Raw genomic sequence first — 8,666 nt, 5'->3', positions numbered from 1 at the left:
TCTTACCTCTCACTCGCTTTCACTCTGCCTGATCTCTCTCTCTCTCTACCCTCTTCCTTTCTGCTCTTTCCCACTCTCCCTGCTTGCTTCCACCCTTCCACTCTCCCTGCTCCCACTTTACCTGCTCCCACTCTCCCTCTCTGCTCCCACCCTTCCTATCTCCCTGCTCCCACTTTACCTGCCTGCTCCCACCCTTCCTTGCTCCCACTCTCCCTGCCTGCTCCCACTCTCCCTACCTGCTCCCACTCTCCCTGCTCCCACTCTCCCTGCCTGCTCTCACCCTTCCTCGCTCCCACTCTCCCTACCTGCTCCCACTCTCCCTACCTGCTCCCACTCTCCCTGCTCCCACTCTCCCTGTTTGCTCCCACCCTTCCTATCTCACACTCTCCCTGCTCCCACTCTCCCTACCTGCTCCCACTCTCCCTACCTGCTCCCACTCTCCCTGCCTGCTCCCACTCTCCCTACCTGCTCCCACCCTTCCTCTCTCCCACTCTCCCTACCTGCTCCCACCCTTCCAATCTCCCTACCTGCTCCCACCCTTCCACTCTCCCTACCTGCTCCCACCCTTCCTCTCTCCCACTCTCCCTGCTCCCACTCTCCCTGCTCCCACTCTCCCTGCCTGCTCCCACTCTCCCTGCCTGCTCCCACTCTCCCTGCTCCCACTCTCCTTCCCAGCTCCCACCCTTCCTCTCTCCCACCACTCTACCATGGGGTCTGAGTATCAGGGCGAGAGGGAGGGGGGTGAGTGGGAGCGATGAAGTAAGAAGGGGAAGGAGCTGGAGTGAGGGGAAGGGCTGATTGACAGCTGATTAATGGTGGACAATCGATGGCTGGTGAACGATAGAAATTGACATCACCGCTGTCCACAACCAAAACCACCGTAATCACCAGCAAACAAAGATCCCCCGTATAGCCTTAACATACTGTTGGGGCAATCACCACCACTAAAACCCACAAACATGATGTCCACAACCACCACCTCCGCCAACACCGTAACCACCACCACCACCACAACTTCTATCAAATCACCACCACAACCACCCCCATTTACAACATCACTTCACACGGCCACGGGACTCACCAAATAACCCGCCGAGCGAGGAGGAGAGTGTTTCTGTGGGAGAGTGTTTCAAGGGATAAGAGGGTGGAGAGGGTGGGGAGGGAGGGAGAGTGGATCGCGGTTGTACCGCTGAGCTCAAGTGCCACGGGTTCGCGCCCGGTGTCTGGCCACGTGACGACCCCCCGAGTCTCCACGGCGACGCGAGGCCATCAACTTCCCTGTGGTCGCAGTGGGGGAGTGCGCGGGGCTGCGAGTCGACGAGCTCACGGGTTCAAACCCCGGCTGCTATATCGTTTAATATTTTTTTAACGTCATTTTATTTACAACGATCAAACGCAAAAAGATTCAGACTCAAGGAGTAGTTTGGGTTATTTCTTTCCTCTCTCCAGCTTTTATTGTCGACAACAAATACAAACAAAGAATTGTCATCCGCGTCGATGATTTTAATAAGCAGAGCCATCACCAACTTTCACAGCGTTTCCACAGCGCAACGTGGAGGACCACCTCTGCCGGTTTCATGGATTAGGCATAGCCCTGTGAGCCATTCGGCTCTTGGAATCGGGTGCAACCGTAACAAACAAAAAACATGAACAAGAAAAACATCTTAAAGTGAAAAAAACAGCAAAGTCTTCCAGAAAAAAAGCACCGTACATCAACGCTGTGTGCAAAAATCCCAGTGGGATGCAAGTCAAACAATAACAACCGTAAGACAATTTGGATGAAAGTTATCAGTCTAACTCTGTACAGCAACAAACAAATATGGCTACACCAACAAGTTTTCGAAATCACCAAAATAAATCTATAAAAACAATGTAACAACAGTGATCACAGGAACGGTGATTTGTAGTTTACAAGAATAGACGTAAACAACATGTACGGTACTACTCAACTTTGCAGCCCATAAGCTGGCTGCATGAGTCACTCCCATAATAAGCAGGAGTATCAGAAAGTTTCAATGCACCTTTGAAGATCAGCACGCTATAATCAAAACGCAAGGTTTCTCCTGCGGGTGGGGTGGGCAGAGTTCGAAATCCCCGGTCAGCGACAGGCAAATCATAGTTTCCATAGTTTTCATTTATTTTGGTATAGCCCTGTGAGCCATTCGGCTCTTGAATCGGGTGCAACCGCAACAAACAAACAAAAACATGAACAAAAAAAACATCTTAAAGTGACTATGTGTGACTGTGCAAACAGAAAATCCAGGAAAAAAATATCAAAATATTCCTGAAATAGCACCGCACACCAACGCTGTGTGCAAAAATCGCAGTGGGATGCAAGTCAAACAACAACAACAACCACAAGACAACTAAGATTAAGGCCATCAGTCGAACTGCGTACTACAATAAACAAAAACATGGCCAAACTAAAAAACTTTTATAAATCACCAAAATAAAGCCATAAATGCAATGTAACAGTTGATCATAGGAACTGTGACCGAATTTTTAACAATAAACTGAATATGCGATATGATGAGCGATTTGATGGAGAACGGGTCAAGAGGACCACGGCGCCTACCGAGACGGACGAGAGATCGGCAAAGTCGAGAATAAACCTGAGACAATTTCGATTTAAAGCTTTCGTTACTTGCAGGGATTCATATTCTTGGTTCTTTCGTTACGTTTTATTTTGTATTATTTTATTAAGAACCAATAAAATGTGAAAACCTGAGACAGATGGCGAGAACGGTGCCATAAAAATGAAGATAATTGACCCTGGAACACAGAGACACGGCGCGAGAAAAGACCGGGGAGGAAGAGAAATGAGTGGGTAGGGGGCCGTCCATAAATGACGTCACGCACCTAGGGGGGGGTGGGGGGGTGTTGTATATATAGGTGTTATGAAAATTGATGAAAATAATGAAAAATAAATTAAATTTAAAATTTGCATAATTTATCCGAAATTATGTTAATTACTGTAATTCTGCGCATAAATTATGCTGATTCGAGAGATTCTCGTATTATTTTAAGCGAGTGGGCGTGGTTATGATAATGCAGGTCGTTATGGATTATGTGGTCGAGCCTCGGTGACGAGGTTTGGTTATTAATTGGAACAACGCAATTGATCGTATGCAGTTCTGTAGGTGTTGTGAGCGTAAATGAGAGAGAGAGTCGATTCGACTCTGCTCTTTAATTCCGTATTATCGATAAGGATACGATTACTCTCGATTGAACATTATGAATTATGTGTTATGGATTATGTGTGGTGATAGTGTGCTTATGATAGGTCCCCAGGATTCAGATCTCATGCGCAGAACAATATTATGCAGAATTTCAGGAAGAATCACACACAAACCTTCTGCTTTAATCAATTTTATTTTCTAGCTAACTTTATTTTTTGGATAATATGAAACTCAATCTCGGGATTTTGGAATTTCAACACAGCGTTAACATGATACCATCACGATTGCGTTGTTTTACCTCGATAGCGGCACCTGTGGTTAATTCCCGACGCGTAACGCAATCAATCGGTTGTTGAGAGAGAGATTAAACATGCAACTATTCTATCAAAACCTTAACCTTATAATGTAAATTCGTATTTAAACATTGCCCACACAGTACCACATCCATTCATAGACCTTCAAGTCAATTCTTATCACGTTAACAGTAGGACGATTGGTTATACTGGTAGGAACGAAGTTGTAAACTGAGTGTACCAGCCTGCAATAGATTAATGTGTCCGTCCGTCCATCCCCTTTCAATACTTTAACGAAGTGAAATCTCGTGCTGTTGGGTGTAAAATCAGCAATAGACAGCGCAGAGACTTGTCCTACCAGCCCACCCTGCAGGGACCTGTTTATGCAACTCAATGACAGCAGTATTTTTCGTTATGAATTGATTTTAATGCACCACCTTGGAGTGGCAACCCTTCTTGATTATCCCAATATGCGTATCGTGTGTCTTCGTTATCACTGGTTCAATTCTTTGCGTAAAGCAGACGCCGAGGTTAGCATCTCTTGTGTCCAAAATGTGTTTCCTGTGTGTTGCGGCGCGGTGGGGGAGTGAGGGGGAGAGTGTGGGGGAGAGGTTTGGGCATACGAACGTCTGCCAGTTTCTGTCCACTGCTGGCTGGAAGAGTCAGCACGACGCTCGCCGTCGTCGCGCCGATGGGTGTTGAGTGCGGGGCCGCTGCCCTCTCAGCCCTGGTGACGCGAAGTTGCGCGCTGTAGCACGCTGGTGGCGCGCTGTTGGCACGCGCTGGTGCTGATGCTGGTGGCACGCTGGTGGCGCGCTGTTGACACGCGCTGGTGCTGGTGCTGGTGGCACGCTGGTGGCGCGCTGTTGGCACGCGCTGGTGCTGGTGCTGATGGCACGCTGGTGGCGCGCGCTCCCTCTCCTTGAAGATGCGCGAACGCGCCCGTGCTGGTTCGCTGACAGCAGTTTCTCTCCACTGCTGGCTGAGCTGCTGCACGCTCTTGCTTGGCGTTGCTGGCCGTGCTCTTTCTCCTTGAAGATGCGCGAACGCGCCCGTGCTGGTTCGCTGACAGCAGTTTCTCTCCACTGCTGGATGAGCTGCTGCACGCTCTTCCTTGGCGTTGCTGGCCGCGCTCTTTCCGCTGCTGTAGTATCTGACGCTGCGCTCGCGGGCGACAGGTCAAGTTTTCTTCTGCTGAGTGAGCCGAGTCGCACGCGCTCTCTTTGTTGAGGTTGTTGGCGGCTCTCTGACAGCAGGTTTCCTCCACTGCTGTATGACTCAAGTCGCACGCGCTTGGTCACTGGTTTGCTGAAGTTGTTGGCGGCTGCTCGTGCTTTTCCGCTGCTGGTTGAGCCACGTTGCACGTGCTTTCTCTGTGGAGATGCTCGAGCGCTCTCAGCGCTGATTCGCTGGTACTTGTTGGCGGCTGGGAAAGCTTTTCTTCTGTTGAGTGAGTTGAGTCGCACGTGCTCTTTCTGTTGAAGTGCGCGAACGCGCCCTCGCTGGTTCGCTGACAGCAGTTTCTCTCCACTGCTGTATGACTCACTTTTGTTGATACATCGCGACTCAGCGATCCTCGCTACTCAGCGAGGCTCGGAGCCAGCCGCTCTATGCGACTGCTCGTCCTGTGGACGTCTTGACTCGCTGATCTGTCTTGACTGACTTAACTGACTGACTTTTGAACATGCGGCTGACCGTTATATTCAAAGACAATTCTCTCCGCGCAGTGGAAAAGGGGGGGCGGGGTCTGTGTGTGTGTGAGTTCGTGTGTGTGTACAGATGGCTCCTGCGATAACGATCTGTTTGCCCTGGCGTGAAATTCCTCTCTCGCGCTCTGCGAGAGAGACAAAGGTGGTCGGGAGTACCTATCTCTTTATACTTTCGACTTTATATTTCTCAAATACCATTTGGTCCCATGTTCGCCAAGACTCGTGTTTGTAACTACGTCCTCCCGACACCCCTCTCGGTTTACCGAGGTTCGCTTTGTTATGATGGAATTATTAAAAAGAAAAATAATTTTCATCCTGAGTTTAAGAGGTCCGTTTTTTATTGTTGGAATCCATATCCCTTGGTTCTGTAAGGTTCTATAATGGAATGTCGTGTAAGGTGAACACGTTATTATTAATGTTATATTGCAATTTTCTTTAAAACTTTGTTTGCCTGGTTGTTTTCTCATTAAACACGGCTGGCTTTTCCAGATGGCCCCTTGTGATAAGGTGTAATTCCTGCTTCTCCGCGCTGTGAGAGAGACAAAGGTGGTCGGGGTTGCTTGGGATATTGTTTAAACTCTTTCGTAAGTTTGCCCGTTTGCCTCATTCCTTCTCGATAACCTTTGATGTGACTGTATTTTGTCTCAAGCTTTGTTTTAACAGTAAAAGTATTAAAGGTGAAAATCATTTGATAGCGAATTAATTATTGGATAATAATTCACTGATGTATCTGGTGGCCTGGTCTTAATTGGAGTGAGCGCGAGGACCGCTAACTTTGGCTTATTCTTGTTATTGCATTTTTAATTTTAACCGTTGTTTTAATGAAAAAAAATATGGTTTAACCCGTGGGCGTCCTCGTTTCTGGCTTGCGGAGGGCTTCCCTCTGCGTGACCTCCCTTAGGGCACATCAAACTCTTGTTCATCTGGAGATCTTCGCAGATAGCTGCTAACATCCTCGCCTTGAGAGTTTTATTATTTCTTTAATTTTTAATGGCCTGTTTATGATCGACATCTGGTTTTTCGTGTGCCTGGCTTACGGGTTTTATTGATTCATTTTTTCGTTTGTTTAAAAAAATATATGATATATAACGGCAAATATTATTGTTAATATCAATTTTGGAAAAGGCTCATATACAACAGGGGGTCAGACATTTGTGACGATGTGTGACGAGGGGGGGAGGGGTTTGAGAAATGTGACGTCATATACAAATTCGCAACTTTAAATAAATATAGAATTGTTATAACAACACTAATTGTTAAAACAACACTCCTACAACATCAGAGTGCAGCGCCGCATTAAATACGCACTTACAATGACAATAGTTTAAAGCGATTTGAAGCTTGTTTTATTTTCAAAATGGAACTATGGTTTTGGGAGGGGGGGGCAGAGCTTTGTGACGTCATATTTGAGGGGGGGGGGGGTCTGACTTTTTGTGACGCCGTGTGACGAGGGGCGGGGGGTCAAAAAATCGTCCAAAATCGCGTGACGTCATTTATGGACGGCCCCTAGGGGGGAGGAAAGTTTTAAATATTTTTTCAGGTTTCAAATCTTCGCCACCAGTTGGCGCTGTGGTACAATAAAAGCGGACTGCGATGGAATAACCGAAGACAATCAAATCAATGGGGGGGGGGGAGGGAGGTGTCACTTCATTACTCGAGTCAAGGATCATTTGGCAATGAATTGACACAGCGACTACCCCGCAAACGATGATTAACCCCGGAATGTTTGTGATGTTCCTTTATTATGGATCGACCGAGTGGAATCCATACAATGCCTCTCGGTTGACGATCAACACAATGACCATGAATATGGGGGTACATCTCAGATCGGTGATTTTGTCGGGTGTGCCATCATCATCATGTTGTTATCGCACGAGCTTCTGCTGGGGGCTTCTCGACGCTTCTCGCCCATCGCCTCCACTGATGTCATCCTCTTCCCCCCTCCCCAATGTGTGCAGATACTACGGACTGTATTGTGTAGGTACATAGTCAGTAGATCCTACTCTAGACTCAGTAGATACTGACTGTATTGTGTAGGTACATAGTCAGTAGATCCTACTCTAGACTCAGTAGATACTAACTGTATTGTGTAGGTACATAGTCAGTAGATCCTACTCTAGACTCAGTAGATACTGCTGACTGTATTGTGTAGGTACATAGTCAGTAGATCCTACTCTAGACTCAGTAGCTACTGCTGTGTGTATTGTGTAGGTACATAGTAGATCCTACTTTAGACTCAGTAGATACTACTGTCTGTATTGTGTAGATACATAGTCAGTAGATCCTACTCTAGACTCAGTAGATACTGCTGTGTGTATTGTGTAGGTACATAGTAGATCCTACTCTAGACTCAGTAGATACTACTGTCTGTATTGTGTAGGTACATAGTCAGTAGATCCTACTCTAGACTCAGTAGATACTACTATTGTGTAGGTACATAGTCAGTAGATCCTACTCTAGACTCAGTAGATACTGCTGACTGTATTGTGTAGGTACATAGTCAGTAGATCCTACTCTAGACTCAGTAGATACTACTGTATTGTGTAGGTACATAGTCAGTAGATCCTACTCTAGACTCAGTAGATACTACTGTCTGTATTGTGTAGGTACATAGTCAGTAGATCCTACTCTAGACTCAGTAGATACTGCTGACTGTATTGTGTAGGTACATAGTCAGTAGATCCTACTCTAGACTCAGTAGATACTACTGTATTGTGTAGGTACATAGTCAGTAGATCCTACTCTAGACTCAGTAGATACTACTGTCTGTATTGTGTAGGTACATAGTCAGTAGATCCTACTCTAGACTCAGTAGATACTACTGTCTGTATTGTGTAGGTACATAGTCAGTAGATCCTACTCTAGACTTAGTAGATACTACTGTCTGTATTGTGTAGGTACATAGTCAGTAGATCCTACTCTAGACTCAGTAGATACTACTGTCTGTATTGTGTAGGTACATAGTCAGTAGATCCTACTCTAGACTCAGTAGATACTGCTGACTGTATTGTGTAGGTACATAGTCAGTAGATCCTACTCGAGACTCAGTAGATACTGCTGTTGTATGTAGCGTGTGTAGGCATTATAGTCAGTATATGTTACTCTATTGTATGCAGGGTGTGTAATGTGTGTGTGCGTATATATATGCCTACAAAAGACCCGGCTAGCAGAGGTCTTTGCCTTAGACCTCCCTGGAGAATATCTGCTGTGACTATTCCACCTGAAGACGGAAGCTTGTGTTGCCTCCGAAACGTCGTGATTTAATTGTTTTCTTTTATTTTTATTTTATCCACGTGACTTTACCGAATAAAACCAAAGAGTATTCTTAAGTATTTTAACAGCGTTTGCTACAATTAATTTTTTTATATATACGAGGAGTTGGTTTGCCTCTGGTGCCATGCAAGGGGACAACATTAAACGCCATCCTTACAAATAGCTCTTAAATCTCGGCCACGGTGCCAGGTCCCCCATCCCCGCACGCGCGG

The sequence above is a fragment of the Petromyzon marinus genome, chromosome 38 (genome assembly GCF_048934315.1).
Source record: "Petromyzon marinus isolate PM22_M1 ecotype Great Lakes invasive population chromosome 38, UKy_Petmar_22M1.pri1.0, whole genome shotgun sequence".
NCBI classification, from domain to species: domain Eukaryota; kingdom Metazoa; phylum Chordata; class Hyperoartia; order Petromyzontiformes; family Petromyzontidae; genus Petromyzon; species Petromyzon marinus.
Note: the sequence above shows the minus strand (reverse complement) of the source record.